Raw genomic sequence first — 18,887 nt, forward strand, 5'->3', positions numbered from 1 at the left:
CCCAACCTTTTGTTTGTGCTTCGATAAAGTTTTGGTATAGTCTGCTAGCTATCAGATAAGATAACTCACGCGAGAGAGAGATAATAATGATAATAATGAATGTACGCACACTGGGATAATTTTCTCCGATAACTCAACAAATTTAAAAAGATAAATGTATATTATTATAATACTCAACTGAGCAGAACTCACAGAGTTTACTTCTATATAGCAAAATGATCTGGGCGAAAAAAGAAATCCATTTAACCACGTCCGTCCGTCCGTCCGTGAACACGATAACTTGAGTAAATTTTGAGGTATCTTAACACATCTCAGATCACTATTTAAAATGAACGAAATCGGACTATAACCACGCCCACTTTTTCAATATCGAAAATTTCGAAAAACCGAAAAACTGCGATAATTCATTACCAAAGACGGATAAAGCGATGCAACTTGTTAGATGGGTTGACCTTATGACGCAGAATAGAAAATTTGTAAAATTTTAAACAATGGGCGTAGCACCGCCCACTTTTAAAAGAAGATAATTTAAAAGTTTAGCAAGCTGTAATTAATGGCAGCTGAGTATGTAATGTTCGGTTACACCCGTACTTAGCCTTCCTTACTTGTTTTTATGTAGTTTTTATTTATAGACATACCGAAGTTTGGTACTAAGCATTTCTTACCTTTCATGTTCGCAAATCTGAATGCGAACTTTAAGAATGCCAGTGCTTAGAAGGCAAGTCAAGGCAGCCACCTCACTCGTGACGGGTATAAATTTCAGGTTGAAAAGAACGTTGTATATCAATGTCGGTTTAGAAGTCAACGTGAACTACCGCGATGCACCCAGTTGACGTTAGTTATCGCTATATATGTAGGTATAACTGGCGTGACTTTTTATGCTACTGCCAAAATAGCCAAGGCGTTTAAGCGCAAATTACTTATGAATGAGTGGAAAAGATTATCCTCACCAGCGTGGCATTGCCCTTGAATTTCGTCTGTATGAGAGCCACACAACTGAGTATTTAAAATTCCATTGAATCGAGCTTGCGTTGTTATACTCAGTTGAGCAGAGCTCACAGAGTATATTAACTTTGATTGGATAACGGTTGGTTGTACAGGTATAAAGGAATCGAGATAGATATAGACTTCCATATATCAAAATCATCAGGATCGAAAAAAAAATTTAATTGAGCCATGTCCGTCCGCCCGTTAACACGATAACTTGAGTAAATTTTGAGGTTTCTTGATGAAATTTGGTATGTATGTTCCTGAGCACTCATCTCAGATCGCTATTTAAAATGAACAATATCGGACTATAACCACGCCCACTTTTTCGATATCGAAAATTTCGAAAAACCGAAAAAGTGCGATAATTCATTACCAAAGACGAATAAAGCGATGAAACTTGGTAGGTGAGTTGAACATATGACGCAGAATATAAAATTAGTAAAAGTTTGGACAATGGGCGTGGCACCGCCCACTTTTAAAAGAAGGTAATCTAAAATTTTTGCAAGCTGTAATTTGGCAGTCGTTGAAGATATCATGATGAAATTTGGCAGGAACGTTACACCTATTACTATATATATGCTTAATAAAAATTAGCAAAATCAGAGTACGGCCACGCCCACTTTTAAAAAAAAATTTTTTAAGTCAAATTTTAACAAAAAATTTAATATCTTTACAGTATATAAGTAAATTATGTCAACATTCAACTCCAGTAATGATATGGTGCAACAAAATGCAAAAATAAAAGAAAATTTCAAAATGGGCGTGGCTCCACACTTTTTCATTTAATTTGTCTAGGATTCTTTTAATACCATAAGTCGAACAACAATTTACCAATCCTTGTGAAATTTGGTAGGGGCTTAGATTCTGGGACGGTAAATTATTTCTGTGAAAAAGGGCGAAATCGGTTGAAGCCACGCCCATTTTTTATACACAGTCGACCGCCTGTCCCTCCGCTCGGCCGTTAACACGATACCTTGAGCAAAAATCGATATACTTTTACTAAACTCAGTTCACGTACTTATCTGAACTCACTTTGTATTGGTATAAAAATGGCCGAAATCGGACTATGACCACGCCCACTTTTTCGATATCGAAAATTACGAAAAACGAAAAAAATGCCATAATTCTATACCAAATACGAAAAAAGGGATGAAATATGGTATTTGGATTAGTTTATTGACGCAAAATATAACATCTACCATATTAAGTAGAATGAAATGAAAAAGTGCTGCAGGGCGAAATAAAAAACCTTTGAAATCTTAGCAGGAATACTGTTCGTGGTATTATATATATAAATAAATTAGCGGTATCCAACAGATGATGTTCTGGGTCACCCTGGTCCACATTTTGGTCGATATCTGGAAAACGCCTTCACATATACAACTACCACCACTCCCATTTAAAATCCTCATTAATACCTTTTATACCCATATCGTACAAACACATTCTAGAGTCACCCCTGGTCCACTTATGGCCATATCTCGAAAAGGCGTCCACCTATAGAACTAAGCCCTACGCCCTTTTAAAATACCCATTAACGCCTTTCGTTTGATACCCATATTGTTCAAACGGATTCTAGAGTGACTCCTCCACCTTTATGGCGATATCTCGAAAAGGCGACCACCTATACAACTACCACCACTCCCTTTTAAAACCTTCATTAATACCTTTCATTTGATACCCATATCGTACAAACACATTCTAGAGACACGCCTGGTCCACATTTATGGCGATATCTCGAAAAGGCGTCCACCTATAGAACTAAGCCCTACGCCCTTTTAAAATACTCATTAACACCTTTCGTTTGATACCCATATTGTACAAACGCATTGTAGAGTCACCCCTGGTCCACCTTTATGGCGATATCTCGAAAAGGCGTCCACCTATAGAACTAAGCCCTACGCCCTTTTAAAATACTCATTAACGCCTTTCGTTTGATACCCATATTGTTCAAACGGATTCTAGAGTGACTCCTCCACCTTTATGGCGATATCTCGAAAAGGCGACCACATATACAACTGTCACCACTCCCTTTTAAAACCTTCATTAATACCTTTAATTTGATACCCATATTGTACAAACGCATTCTAGAGTCACCCCTGGTCCATCTTTATGCAGTGTCTCGAAAAGGCGTCCACCTATACAACTACCACCACTTCCTTTTAAAACCTTCATTAATACCTTAAATTTGATACCCGTATCGTACAAACACATTCTAGAGTCAGCTCTGGTCCACCTTTATGGCGATATCCTTAAATATAGAACTGAGGCCAACTCCCTTTTAAAATACTCATCAACACCTTTCGTTTGATACCCATATTGTACAAACGAATTCTAGAGTCACCCCTGGTCCACCTTTATGGCGATATCTCGAAAAGGCGTCCACCTATAGAACTAAGGCCCACTCCATTTTAAAATGTTCATTAACCCCCTTCATTTGATACCCATATCGTGCAAACAAATTCTAGGGTCACCCCTGGTCCACCTTTATGGCGATATCTCGAAACGGCGTCCACCTATGGAAATAAGGATCACTACCTTTTAAAATACTCATTAACACCTTTAATTTGATACCCATATCGTACAAACAAATTCTAGAGTCAACCCTGATCCACCTTTATGGCGATATCCCTAAATAGCGGAGGACAGTTGGCAACACTCGTACTTGTCAGACGTGTTTTCTTTCATATCCAAAGTCGAGATAAAATTTCTAAAGTTTAAAAAGTTTACAAGGTGTATAAAGTGATTTTGTTACATATATCGAGACTGTTCTTGTCCCAGCTCTAGGGTTAAGCGAATTCAACTAAATAAGTGCAAAATAAAACATTTCTACAAAAAGAAGCCCATATAAAAGTAACATTTATACAAACAACAACAATACAAATTGTCCCCCACATATTTTTACGCGCCTTCGCCAAATCAGCTGATAGGGTTAGCCGTGGTACAGGAAAACTGTCAGAAATAGGAGTGTGGAACGTAAGCTCTGTTTCGCGCCAGCTGGAAAGGGTGTAGAAATTCATGCCCCTATTACCGTTTACAACTCAACTCTGGTTGAGTTGAAATTTCGCAATTTGGTATTACAGATTACAACTCAACCTGTCAAAAAAATTTCGGTTGAGTTGTCTAGTCTTACAACTTTTTGTGGCATTGCCGTTTACAACCTTGTGTTGGTGTAGTTGTCAAAGACGTCAAAATCTTACAACTGCTTACTAGCAGTTGTCTCATGCAATTTTGCAGTTATTTTGAAAAAATGTTACGTTTTAGAAGACGGTTCACCGCCTAATTTTTAACAAAGATGTTCAAAGTTGATATCAAGAGACACGTTTCGACCTCCGATTTAAGAATCCGAAAACAAAAATTGTAATTCTTTGCGACAGCATGGCACTGCTAATACGCGTCCAAAAATATCGAGACGCGTATTAATCTCGAGAACAATAATCCGAAGGCGGAAAAGAAACATTTTATCTCTTGTCCGGAGATATTTGTAGTTGAAGTTGGCGATTTTCATGTGCATTGTTGTATTGTTGTTGTCTTTTTTCGGTTTTTGTTTTGAAGGAGTTAAAATTTTTATTTTCCGCCTTCGGATTATTAATACTGATGCCAAGACGCATCGTTTAATACCTCTCTCGATATTTTTGGACACGTATTAGCAGTGTCATGCTGTCGTAAAGAATTACCACAAAAATTAAAAATTTTATTTCTAATAAAATCTAATTTCATGTGGTTGTTGTATTTTGCCAGATTTTTTGTACACAGCTATGCAGAAAGGTGTTGGACCCAACCAGAGTTATTTTTACGAATCGCGGCCAAAGGCCGTCAACGCAGAACGATGTTCTATGCAAAAAAAAACTGTGGAACGGGCCTCATATTTCGTACCCTCTCGGGCCATTTTGCGGGTCTTTGTAAATATCTTTCAAAAGAAATAAAATTTTTAATTTCCGCTCTCGAATCCTAAAAACGGAGATGGAAACCCGTCTTTTGATACCACCTTTGATAAGAGTTAGATGGTGCACGGGCTTATAAAACGTTACCAAAAAAAAAGCAAAACATTTAAAGCCGGTAGTTAAACCTTTTTTAATCAAACAATAATCAACAATTTTGTACACATTTCTAGAAAAAACAACGTTTAAACGAATTACATTGAATAACTTTTTGACTTTAGTTGGACGAGGCTGGCCGCAGTTCGGATGCAGCCAAAATAGGTGAAATAATTATGCGAGTCCCATTGATACTTATCACTACTCCTGGGAATCCTATTTGAGTAAAATACAGTTTTTTCTTTTTGGGTTTTAATCTACTTCGCACAAATATTCTCCTCAATAATATCTAAAACCAGTCCAACACCAAAATCATTTCCACATCATATTTGATAGCTGCCGTCAGCAAGGAATCGGAGTATGGCGCATAATTTTAAAATACGAACGCGTATGCGGAAATGGTCCTTAATTTTGTTTAGTACTGAGTAAAATGCTTCCTTTCAAATCTGCAAAATAACTTCATATGAAACTCATTATTTGTTTGTCACTTAAACATTTTCTTACTTGGTGCTTGGTAGTTCTAAGGGATTGGAATGATCACGCGAATGTTTTCCGTATTCGCGAAATGTCAATCACCAACATTTTTGTCATTATAAAATAGATTTCATATAATATTAATAAAAATAAACACATTTGAAAATGCTTAAATTTCTGCCACAAATTGATCAGCTGTTTATTTATCTGTCAAATCATCACTTTGTGAAGTTGGCAACTCAATTCAATTTCAACTGAAATAAGTTGTAATTCGTAATACCAAACAGGAGTTGAGTTGTCTTAAAGTTGAGTTGTTTTAATTACAACCCAACTAAGTTGAGTTGTAAACGGTAATAGGGGCATAAGTTCAGCTTTTCAAGTTCGCCGAGATCGATGTGGAACGTAAGCTTATTTATTTTAGCTAGATAGTAGTGTTGTGGAAAGTAAGCTCGTTCTTGCAGGCAGCAAGAACACAATCAAAAAATATGAGTTCCACAGCAACTATAATAAAAGCTATCAGCGACATCTCAAATGAAATACAGCGACTAATTCAAGATTCCGACAATGTTAAGAGAGAAATAAAAACTGGAGTAATCAATCAAACAACGAAACTCATGGCTCTCATCCCCACCATTGAAGAAATTTTGCTAAATGAAAACAATGATGATCCTGCTAACACCTCCGTCAATATACGTGCCAAAATAAGAGAGGAGTTCTCTCTGCTAATACAATCTTTGAATTCAAACAATGAGTCCCGTAATGCAAGTTATGCAAATGTAGTCAAATCAGGAGATAACAAATGCAATCCAGCAATTGTAATCAGCTCAACTAAGAATAATCAAAATCACTCGGCTTTGTTAAATAGTTTAAAAAAAAAGTGTATCATTTAAAGATACCAATTTTGCTCCATTAAAAATAGCCCCTGTGTCAAATAACAAAGTTAGAAACGAGTTCGACAACTTAGAGCAACGCGATACAACAATGAATAAGTTATCAAATGTATCTGACATTAGAGCAGAGAATGCAAAAACTAGAAGGCCATTAGTGATTTTAAAAGGAATATCGAAAGAAGTGCAAGTAGAGGAACTCGTTCCGATTATCAGAAACCAAAACCCCAATGTAGGCTCAGCCATGATGGAAGACAGCGATATAAAACTGCGCTTTGTGAAGCGAAATCGCCGAAACCCTGATTTTATGTTCAATGTTGTCCTTGAAGTAAGTCCCCTAGTACGTAAAACAATGCTTGTGTCTGAGCGGTTTAACATAGACTAGAATAGTGCCTTTCTACAATGTTTCCAATGTCTCCAATTTGGACACACTAAGAGTAAATGTACTTCTCAAAGCGCACCCTGCTCCCACTGCGCAAGCAAGGAACACCAATTCGGGAATTGCCCTTTTAAAAAAATTGCGAAGAGCTAAAGTGTTTCAATTGCTCAGAGCGAAATGAATCATCAACCACAAAAGTTGATGTAAAGCATTCCGCGACCAGTGTTAAATACTGCCCGCAACTCAAAGCAATTCAACAGCGTATTAATGCACGGACTGATTATGGGTGCTAAGCCCCTAAAATGTATACAATTCAATAGGGGGACTCATGTAACCGTATAAATGCCTTATAAAGTGTGTAAACGTATAAATTTATCTAGTTTATGCACGAGCTGTCAAATTTTGTATGAAAAATCATTTACACAATTTGTATAAATTTACGCGCACATTTCATTGTGTAAACACGGTAAACTCAAAGGAATGCAACCTTGCAGACATTACAGACGGCATTTTCATCAAAAATCTCCAACATCAGCAAGTAAAGGCGTTTTAGTTTTGATTTTTCACTTAATCTTGGTATTTTTTAATTTATATAACAATCAAAAAAATTTTTTTGGAAATAATACAGCTGAAAAACAATCAAGTTTATCAAGAGTATTACTAGGTGCGTTCATATAACCGCGTGTGTAAATGGATATAATTTTACACCTTATAAGTTTATATGCTATCATGAGTCCCCCTAATGTAAACCACTGCTATACTGCATACAAAGAGCTACTACAATATTTTACGTCCAACTCTATAGATATAGCATTATATAGCGAACCGCCAATGAACAAAGATACTACAATTAGCTCCACAAGTGGTATCTTAACTTTTCAATTTCCTGCAGAGAACAGAAGAGTCAAAGCTTGCATTTTAGTGAAAGAGTCTATAGGTACATCTTTGGGCATGTCACAGTTTTCAACGCCAAATTTAAGTGTCATAAGGCTTCATATTGACAATCGCCAGTTATTCGTTGGGAGCGCTTACGTGGAGCCCGTAGTAGACAAATTTAACACAATGACCTCAATCAGCAATTTTCTCGAGAAAACAGCGTCTTCACTGCACCTACTTGGAGGCGACTTTAACGGATGGCACACCTCATGGGGCTCAAATAATGATAACGAACGTGGTACTTTGTTAGCAAACATGATTTCGTCTAGAAGTATGGCAGTCTGTAACGAGGGTAACGTAGCCACATTAACGCTATCCGTCATGGCATATCTTCCACGTCAATTGTAGACATAACCATTGCCTCAGAGAGCCTTGTACAGCGTATTGTTGACTGGCGCGTTGATGTCGAAGCAATGCAAAATTCAGACCACAACGCCATAACATTTAAAATCATAAAAAATTATAAGACTCAAGCATCAACAAGCAATTCGACTTATATGTATAATACTAAATCCGCCCATTGGGATCAATTTAATGCCACCTTGAAAAGCTGCGTTGAAGAATCAAATATACTTAACACCAATTTTCAAAACTGCACTTATCACGTCATAGATAACGTTGTAACAAGTGTAACCAATAGTATAAAATTTGCATGCGATAACTCTATGAAGATAAGGCGCGGTTCTAAACCATACAACCCTTTGTGGAACAAAGACCTACAAGCGCTTAAAGAAAAGTGTATACAACTTCACCACAGACTGAATAGGCTGTCCATGCAAGGTAGGTCATTAGAAGAAACTGCTAAAATGCACTCCGATGCAAAGCGCGAGTATGCTGCAACACTGAAGGCAGCCTCAATACAACATTTCAGGGATTTTTGCAAAAACCAGGGTAAAGAAGATGTTTGGTCGGTCACAAATAGAATTATAAAAGATGCATCCATACAGCGTCCGCCCACGACACTTCACCATGCAGAGACCAGTATCGAAACAGCAAATGTTCTACTGCAGCACTTCTACCCAGACGATTGTGAAGACATAACCATAAGCCAGCGTGAAATCCGAAGTCAGGTAAAAAATAGCATAAGTACACCTGACGGCAAAGACTTCACAGAACACGAGGTCGTCGAGGCTATTAATACAATGAACCCTAATAGAGTTCCTGGATTAGATCACCTGACATCGGATATATGCTTGGAGGTAATCAAAGATTATCCTGATTTTATAACTAAACTATACGCTTGTTTAAAAATTGGTTACTTTCCGAAGGCATGGAAAGAAGTGTATGTCAAAATGATACCAAAAACCAATAAAGTGGCTGGAGATGTATCATCATATAGACCAATAGGGCTTTTACCAATCTTAGGCAAAGTGTTGAAAAAACTACTCACTAAGCGTTTGAATTTCCACTTAGAAAGCAATAATTTGTGGTCTAATAAACAATTTGGCTTTAAACAGCAAACGTCGACAACCGACGCGTTATACAACGCAATCCATCATATTAGATTACATTAGATTAGATTTACTCATTTTCTTTCAAATCAAAATAATTTTTTACATGTTTACATATATAAAATTGCCACTTAAATTAATACATTGAAATTGAAAGAAAAGTAAGGCATTCTGTAAAGTTATCTAAAACTTTAGTTTTGAATGCCATCTCAAAAAAATTAATAAATATATACAAATGTGTGTGGGGTGAAAATAGTTAATAAGTTGAAGTTAAAGTTACAAAATGTAAAATAAAATGTATAACAATAGAAAATAAAAATGTTGAAATTATATTACTAAGTGGTAGAATTCAGCAAAGTTTTGATGTCGTCGTGTGACTGCTCTAATAAAAATGATTTGACATGTTTTAAAAATTCGCGCATATTTCTAATGACACTATAGACGCAGGTAGCGTATTGAAAGCTTTACAAGATACGATAAAAAAGTTATTATAATCGGTAGTACGAGATGTGGGAACAACAACAAGTTCGAGTGAGTTTTGCCTCAAATTATAATTATCCGTGACTAGGCTGTGTAAATACCCACAACGAATAAAGAATATTTTTAAAGTCTTGTAATAGTACATGTGTTTTACTGGTTCTAAACAACTGCATGCTGTGGTGGAAACGGTTCACATTATATATTTTCCTTATGACACATTTTTGAATAGTAAGAAGTTGCTGGATTTTACTGTAAGACGCACCACCCCAGCAGCATATGCCATATTGAAGCTTAGAGTGAACCAAAGCGTAATAAAGCGTCTTCAGCGTTGCGTTTGAACATATATTCCTTAGACTATAAAAATAGCGCACAGTAGATCGCATGTATGCCTTCAGGCGAGAAATATGTGTTGACCAACTTAAGGATTGGTCCACAGAAACACCCAGATATTGGTAGGTATCAACCCTTTCAATTGGGAAACACTTATCGCTACAATTTGTTTCATGATTAAACGATGTACCAGAGCACGACATATTGCTAAGGGAGAAATGTCTGCAGTCAGTGGCGTGGAATATAATGGCAATATCAGGTGAGGTTCTTGGATGTAAATTGAAATACATCAGTTTAGTTTTATTGCTGACGATCGGTTTATGGTTAGCAAACCACACTCTCAACAAATGAGCATCGAAGTTGACGCCTGCTACCAAATCCAGATAGTTCGATGAACTATAGGCTATAGCAAGGTCGTCTGCGAAAGCGGTAACCTTGCTATAGAACGGCAAAGAAAATAAAGAATTCGAATAAAAGAAAGAAGAAGCAAGAAATACCAGGTAATTTGCGTCTCTTTTGACATCAAAGCCGCTTTTGGTAATGCTTGGTGGCCTATACTTTTTAAACAGCTGGAATGCCAACGTACTCCATCAAATATTTATAACTTAATTAAAAGATATCTAGATAACCGATCAGTTAGATTAGAATATGCTGATGCCACTGCCAAAAAATCAATGTCAAAAGGGTGTATACAAGGTTCCATATGTGGTACTACGTTTTGGAACATAATTTTAGATAGTCTATTTACCATGCCACTACAAAATGGATGCCAAATTCAAGCATTTGCCGATGATGGACTCCTTACCGTGGACGCAAAAACACGCGCGGAGCTCGAGTGTATAGCTAATGCTGCTTTATGCCAAATACATCAATGGAGAAACGATGTCAAACTACAATTTGGTGATGATAAAACGAAGGCAATAGCGTTTACACAAAAATCAAGAACAGCAAAAATTTACTTAAATGGAACTAACTTGCCGTTCGTAGAGTCTATAAAACTTCTCGGAGTTATAATAGATAACAATTTAAATTTTATCAGCCATGCACGCTATATCATTGGAAAAACGCAACGAATTTTTAATAATATATGCAAATATGTGAGACCTACATGGGGAATTCATGCCGAAAATGTTGCGATAATATACAGACAAGTTGTCGAGCCCATGATTACTTACGCATCAAGTGTCTGGGGAGGAGCAACTAACTACTACTGCGTCCGTAAGCTTCTCCGATCTTTTCAAAGAAATTTTGCTATAAGAGCGATACGTGGCTTTCACACTGTGTCCGCAACTTCTGCACTAGCACTAGCTGTGTTCACGTCACTCCATCTTAAAGTTGCAGAAATAAGCAAAGTATACGAGGTCAGAAAACAAGGCGGAAACCTGGGTTGATTTAGACAGTCAATTAGTCACTTAACCTACTCGTGTCCCAGGTACCAGAATGCGAGAAGAATTCATGAAACCCTTTGCAAGGAGCTCAACATACAACCATACAACATAATAGATATTTCACAGAATCAAGAATTGATCGAGTCTTTCAAGAAATTTATTAGTAATATATTTAGTACACTAAAAATCTTTAATTCATTGCAATAACAAATATTTATTACTGTACGCTAAGTTAAATACCTGAAATTTAAACTCACGTCTGTATCCAGTTGCAGACAGTATTGTTTCATAAAATCATATCACCAACTATACTCACATGCATGTATATATTAACTTATAATAATTTTAAATCCAAGTTATGTACATGAAAAGATACAAGAAAGGAAATAATACATTTTCTCGAAGCGCGGCTAGCGCTAAGGAAAAAAAAAATATTCCTAAATAGCGTCCACCTATGGCCCACTCCCTCTTAAAATACTCTTTAACACCTTTCATTTGATACACATGTCATACAAACACATTCCAGGGTTACCCTCGGTTCATTTTCCTACATGGTTATTTTCCCTTATGTTGCCACCATAGCTCTCAACTGAGTATGTAATGTTCGGTTACGACCGAACTTAACTTTCCTTATTATACTCAGTTGAGCAGAGCTCACAGAGTATATTAACTTTGATTGGATAACGGTTGGTTCTACAGGTATAAAGGAATCGAGATAGATATAGACTTCCATATATCAAAATCATCAGGATCGAAAAAAAATTTGATTAAGCCATGTCCGTCCGTCCGTCCGTCCGTTAACACGATAACTTGAGTAAATTTTGAGGTATCTTGATGAAATTTGGTACGTATGTTCCTGAGCACTCATCTCAGATCGCTATTTAAAATGAACAATATCGGACTATAACCACGCCCACTTTTTCGATATCGAAAAACCGAAAAAGTGCGATAATTCATTACCAAAGACGAATAAAACGATCAAACTTGGTAGGTGAGTTGAACATAAGACGCAGAATAGAAAATTAGTAAAATTTTGGACAAGGGGCGTGGTACCGTCCACTTTTAAAACAAGGTAATTTAAAAATTTTGCAAGCTGTAATTTGGCATTCGTTGAAGATATCATGATCAAATTTGGCAGGAACGTTACTCCTATTACTATATGTATGCTTAATAAAAATTAGCAAAATCGGAGAACGACCACGCCCACTTTAAAAAAAAAATTTTTTAACAAAAAATTTAATAACTTTACAGTATATAAGTAAATTATGTCAACATTCAACTCCAGTAATGATATGGCGCAACAAAATGCAAAAATAATAGAAAATTTCAAAATGGGAGTGGGTCCACCCTTTTTCTTTTAATTTGTCTAGGATACTTTTAATGCCATAAGTCGAACAAAAATTTACCAATCCTTGTGAAATTTGGTAGGGGCCTAGATTCTGCGACGGTAAATTATTTCTGTGAAAAAGGGCGAAATCGGTTGAAGCTACGCCCAGTTTTTATACACAGTCGACCGTCTGTACTTCCGCTCGGCCGTTCACACGATAACTTGAGCAAAAATCGATATATCTTTACTAAACTCACTTCACGTACTTATCTGAACTCACTTTGTATAGGTGTAAAAAATAACCGAAATCGGACTATGACCACGCCCACTTTTTCGATATCGAAAATTACGAAAAACGAAAAAAATGCTATAATTCTATACCAAATACGAAAAAAGGGATGAAACATGGTATTTGGATTAGTTTATTGACGCAAAATATAACTTTAGAAAAAAACTTTGTAAAATGGGTGTGACACCTACCATATTAAGTAGAATGAAATAAAAAAGTGCTGCAGGGCGAAATAAAAAACCTTTGAAATTTTGGCAGGAATACTGTTCGTGATATTATATATATAAATAAATTAGCGGTATCCAACAGATGATGTTCTGGGTCACCATGGTCCACATTTATGGCGATATCTCGAAAAGGCGTCCACCTATAGAACTAAGCCCCACGCCCTTTTAAAGTACTCATTAACACCTTTCATTTGATACCCATATCGTACAAACATATTCTAGAGTCACCCCTGGTCCACCTTTATGGCTATCTCTCGACAAGGCGTCCACCTTTAGAACTAAGGCCCACTCCCTTTTAAAATACTCATTAATACCTTTCGTTTGATACCCATATTGTACAAACGCATTCTAGAGTCACCCCTGGTCCACCTTTATGCCGATATCTCGAAAAGGCGACCACCTATACAACTACCACCACTCCTTTTTAAAACTCTCATTAATACCTTTAATTTGATACCCATATCGTACAAACATATTCTAGAGTCACCCCTGGTCCACCTTTATGGCGATATCTCGAAAATGCGACAACCTATAGAACGAAGGCCCACTCCCTTTTAAAATACTCATTAACACCTTTCGTTTGATACCCATATTCTACAAACGCATTCTAGAGTCACCCCTGGTCCACCTTTATGGCAATATCTCGAAAAGGCGACCACCTACGCAACTACCACCACTCCCTTTGAAAACTCTCATTAACACCTTTCATTTGATACCCATATCGTACAAACATATTCTAGAGTCACCTCTGGTCCACCTTTATGGCTATCTCTCGACAAGGCGTCCACCTTTAGAACTATGGTCGACTCCCTTTTAAAATAGTCTTTAATACCTTCCATTTGATACCCATGTCATACAAACACATTCCAGGGTAACCCTAGGTTCATTTTCCTACATGGTGATTTTCCCTTATTTTGTCTCCAAAGCTCCCAGCTGAGTATGTAGTGTTCGGTTACACCCGAACTTAGCCTTCCTTCGGATGGGATCCGATACGTTCCGGGACCAAACCCGACCATCTCGGGAACGATTTATTATGACCAAATGTGACCTTCTAGGCCATACCAATCTCCCACCCTCTAGATCCATGAGGAGTTCGGGGTCGCCAGAGCCTCGGCTGTTAATGGAACAGGATTCGCCACGGATAGGTGAGGTTGACAATTGGGTTTGGAGAAGCTATGTATTGCGCTGGCACCTGAAAGAGCTGCGCTACACAAACCCCTTGAATCCGGCATTTTAGTCGCCTCTTACGACAGGCATACCTACCGTGGGTATATTCTAACCCACTACCCCGCTGGGGGGACCAAATTCCTTATGGGCCGCCCCTGCTGAAACTTTCCTTGGCCTCCCGTTAGAGTACTTTCATAGCAATTTGTGAGTGGCCGTGCTTACTGTATGGGCGAATCACTGTTAACACAACAACTTTTGGCCATTTACTGCAAAAATATAGAAATACACCATCAGTGGAACGGACTTGCTGAGCAAACAACCGAGCTGATTGTAAGGCCTCAACGTACTTATGGCCAGGTTTGGATAGGTAAGGAATGAGCTTCCTTGTCAACATAAGCACTTACGGTCGTCATCACAGGTCACCGTGATACTGCACCCATTCTTCGGCGATAGCTTATACCAATAAGCTCCCTCTGAAGAAGCTGTCACGATGAAAAGAAATAGGAGTCGACTCATCACTTTCATTGTCGATGAGCTGAACAGCATGCAAGACTATTCAAATTTCTACACGCGCATAAACATAATTTCTGCGCGTCCCCAATTGCTATCACCGACAAAGAGGTTGAGGATGCCATCGGTCATGCTAAACCATCTAAAGCGGTGGGCCCTGACGACATAGCCATGCCGATGCTTAAAAGCCTAGGAAATTAGGGTTTCAAGTACTTAGCATATGTCTTCAACTTGTCTCTTTCCACCTTTGTCATTCCCGAAAAATCGAAAATGGCCAAGGTGGTCCCGCTACTAAAGCCTGGGAAACCAGCTAACATAGGAGAGTCATATCGCCCGATATCTCTCCTATCGCCAGTAGCCAAGACGCTGTCATCAGCATAGCTTCAGAAAACTTCATAACACAACCTCCGCGCTAAATGCCATTAGCACCCAAATAAATTGTGGTTTAAATCAAAACCCCCACCATATAACAGTACTCGTTCCGCTAGACCTATCAAAAGCTTTTGATACGGTCAAACATGGCACGTTACTGCAAGACTTGGAAGGGTATACCCTTCCCTCAAGTCTTAAAAGGTGGACCGCAAATTATCTGGGTGGATGGCAGGCATCGGTACAATTTAGAAACGCAACATCAAAACCAAGGAGAATTAAACAAGGTGCCACAGGGTGGTGTCCCATCCCCACTTTTGTTTAACTTCTACATATCAAAGCTACATTCGCCACTAGAAGGAGTTACTATCGTTTCCTACTCCGGGTGTTCATACATCTATATCTTTTGTAGTCCTTGTTCTTAGATTCTTGAGCTTCTTCAGACAATTCTCCTAATGGTAAGCACTGGTACTCTATTAAATCTTTTCCATGTGCTAAAATTTTATGTACCGTTGGTGTAAGTTTCTTCTCAGGTTACTTTTGATGCAGCAACTCTGTAGTTTTAGATGCATATTCTCCAAATTTGGGTCCATTAACTGGTTCATGGCAGTTTGTAATATTTAAAATTACTCCCAATCTTTTCACAATATCTCTATCAACTCCTGTTATGCGAGCAGTCACTTCATCGTTTTCAAAAAATCTTCTTGAGGAGTTACCATCATTTGTATTTCCGTATCCATACTTTGGACAGTCAACTATAAGGCCAATCCCTTTATAGAATGCATCCTGAATTATTTTTTTTTCTCCCGTTTTGTTTCTCCTTACATGTTGTATTGTCGTCGAAAACTTCTCCTTGTTGTGGTAGTGTATAAGCCAGCTTCAAAACAAATTCCATACATCTTATCCTAGCATGCAAAGGAGATATTCCATACTCATAATTTAGTTCGTCAGTTATTGAATCATCAAGAATTTCAAGACTCCTTCTCGTATTTAAATAATATCGGGCGCACAATATAGCTGATGACGGACGTGGATTTTTCCAATATTCTGAAGCTTCAACTTTTAATCGTAATGGAACAATAGAAGCCATAAACATATTACTATCTGTAATTGTTTCATCGTCTACATTTATTCTTTGTTTATATGCGCTTTGTCCTGATGATCCATCACAGCCCCACTTAGTTATCAATGCCAGCTCCTTTGGCAGTGATTTCAACTTTTCTTCAGTAAAACTTTGAAGGAGTCGTGTAGACGTATGATCCATTAGGTTTTGTAGCTCAATTTCAGCTGATAATTCGGTTATTTTGGGACTTAGAGGAACTGCTTCTTTCTTGGCTTGAGTAATTTTTTTGTATCCAGGTAAAATATTGGCATTATGTTGCAATAATGACTTACGCAATATAATCTATTTTTTCTTCGTTAAACCGATATCTATAAACAGCGCCAAAGCTTATTCGGGAGTGTGTTTCCTAGGTAGCGCATTTGGTGGAGTGGGAAAGCTGTTTTTGATCCTCGTCAGTCGCACTGGACTTGCTACCGCAACTGCTTCTGTTATATGAGACTTCACGTTTTCTTCGTCTTTTTTATATTTAATAGCCCGTGCTTCTGAAAGATGAGTCGTGGCTATAGCTTTTGTGGTATCAGACAGCTTCTTTTTCCTTGTGTAGGTAGAACACTCTTCTATGGATTTTGTTGGTCTCCCTCTAGTTGGATTGGTTGACGTGCTAGGCGTTTCTTCGTCCAAAAAAGTTTTGTCAGCTAGCCACTTTTCATGCTTACTTAGAAATTTTGAATTGTTACGATAGACGTCCTTCCATTTTCTTTCTATCATAATGTATTGTAAACCAATTTTTTCTTCCAGGCCTTCCTTTTCTTTAATGCTTGTTTCACTCGCTAATTCTCTCATAATAGCCTCAACGAAGTCCCGTCTTGACTTTGTAGATTTAAACACCGCAAATAGTTTCGAGTTTTCTAGATACATATTAGAATTGGCTTCGAGTGTATCTGACTAAATATTAAACTGTGAACTATATTTAAAAATACTATTCACTTTATTTAAGTAAACAGAATACTTAGTTCCTTAATCTTATCTTATATACCTACTCAAATTATTAGAATTAATTTCAGGTATACAAATCGTAACTAAAAAAACGTATGTTGTTAACAAGTTCCAATAACAAAAACGACCTTAGGGCCGTACTGAATTATATATACCTGCTCAGGCGCGTATTTATGCCCAAGGTTGTTTAACTTTATTTGATGTAAAAAGTGAAGTTGCAGCTGGACGCAGGTAGACTTTATGAATTTAGGTAACTGAATATTTCACAAATAACTACTGTTAATTTGACGGAGCACATATTTTAACATAAAAGGGCCTAAAAATAGGCATTTGGAAAAACAGGTATATCCGCCAACTTTTACCAAAAAAAAAAACAATTTTTTTTTTGTTTCAATCCTAAATTAAATTATCTTTAACAGCTATACAAGAAAATGACAACCGGCCGCCCTCTTTACTCACAAAACCATTTTAAATACAACGAAAAAGAAGAAAAATTTCAAATTTTTCCCAAATTTTTTTCAACTTTGAGCGGCTCTACCTGGTAAACTATAATTTTCTGTGAAAAAAATGTTGTATATTCTTGATCCCAGGAAAATTTTCTATTAGAAACATGTATTAGATTTAGCGAACGCTTTCATGATTTTTTTGATTTTTGCCATGCTTTAACGGCAGAGGCGCCACTGTGCGACGGTTGGAATCTAAGTGTTCTTTGCCCAGTCTACAAGAAGGGGGATACTGCAAAATTCACCAACTATCGTGGAATCAGCCTTCTTAATATCGTATATAAGGTCGTTTCAAGTGTATTGTGCGAAAGATTGAAGTCCACCGTGAACCGGCTGATTGGACCTTATCAGTGCGGCTTTAGACCTGGTAAATCTACCATCGACCAGATTTTCACAATGCGCCTAACCTTGGAAAAAACCCGTGAAAAGAGAATCGACACACATCACCTCTTCGTCGAATTTAAAGCCGCCTTCGACAGCACGAAAAGGAGCTGCCTATATGCCGCTATGTCTGAATTTGGTTTCCCCGCAAAACTTATATGGCTGTGCAAAATGACGTTGAGCAACACCATCAGCTCAGTCAGAATTTGGAAGGACCTCTCCGAGCCGTTCGAAACTAAACGAGGTTTCAGACAGGGTGACCCCCTATCGTGCGATTTCTTTAATTTTATGCTGGAGAAAATTATACTAGCTGCAGAACTTAACCGCACTGGAACAATATACTATAAAATCATGCAATTACTGGCATATGCTGATGGCATTGATATCATCGGCCTAAACACCCGCGCTGTTAGTTCTGCTTACTCCAAATTGGAAAAAGAAGCGGTAAAGATGGGTTTGATGGTGAATGAGGACAAAACGAAGTACCTGCTGTTATCCAGCAAAGAGCCAGCACATACGCGCCTTGGCAACCACGCTACTGTTGGCAGCCATGATTTCGAAATAGTACAAGACTTCGTTTATTTGGAACCAAGCATCAACACTAGCAACAACATCAGCACTCAAATCCAGCGAAGAATCAATCTTGCCAATAAATGCTACTTTGGACTAGGTAGGCAATTGAAAAGTAAAGTCCTCTCTAGGC

The 18,887-nt window shown here is 37.7% G+C and overlaps 1 protein-coding gene and 1 long non-coding RNA gene across 2 annotated transcripts in view; both read right to left on the minus strand.

Moving 5' to 3' along the window:
- Positions 1-18,887, minus strand: part of LOC137251434 (uncharacterized) — a 274,321-nt gene that overhangs the window by 72,048 nt on the left and 183,386 nt on the right. The window lies entirely within an intron of this gene.
- Positions 5,040-5,670, minus strand: LOC137249517 (uncharacterized). Its single transcript, XR_010952400.1, has 2 exons — positions 5,532-5,670; positions 5,040-5,484 (listed from the first exon to the last, which is right to left on the minus strand). It is a non-coding gene; the product is annotated as an uncharacterized lncRNA (long non-coding RNA).

The sequence above is a fragment of the Eurosta solidaginis genome, chromosome 4, assembly GCF_040869045.1.
Source record: "Eurosta solidaginis isolate ZX-2024a chromosome 4, ASM4086904v1, whole genome shotgun sequence".
NCBI lineage: Eukaryota > Metazoa > Arthropoda > Insecta > Diptera > Tephritidae > Eurosta > Eurosta solidaginis.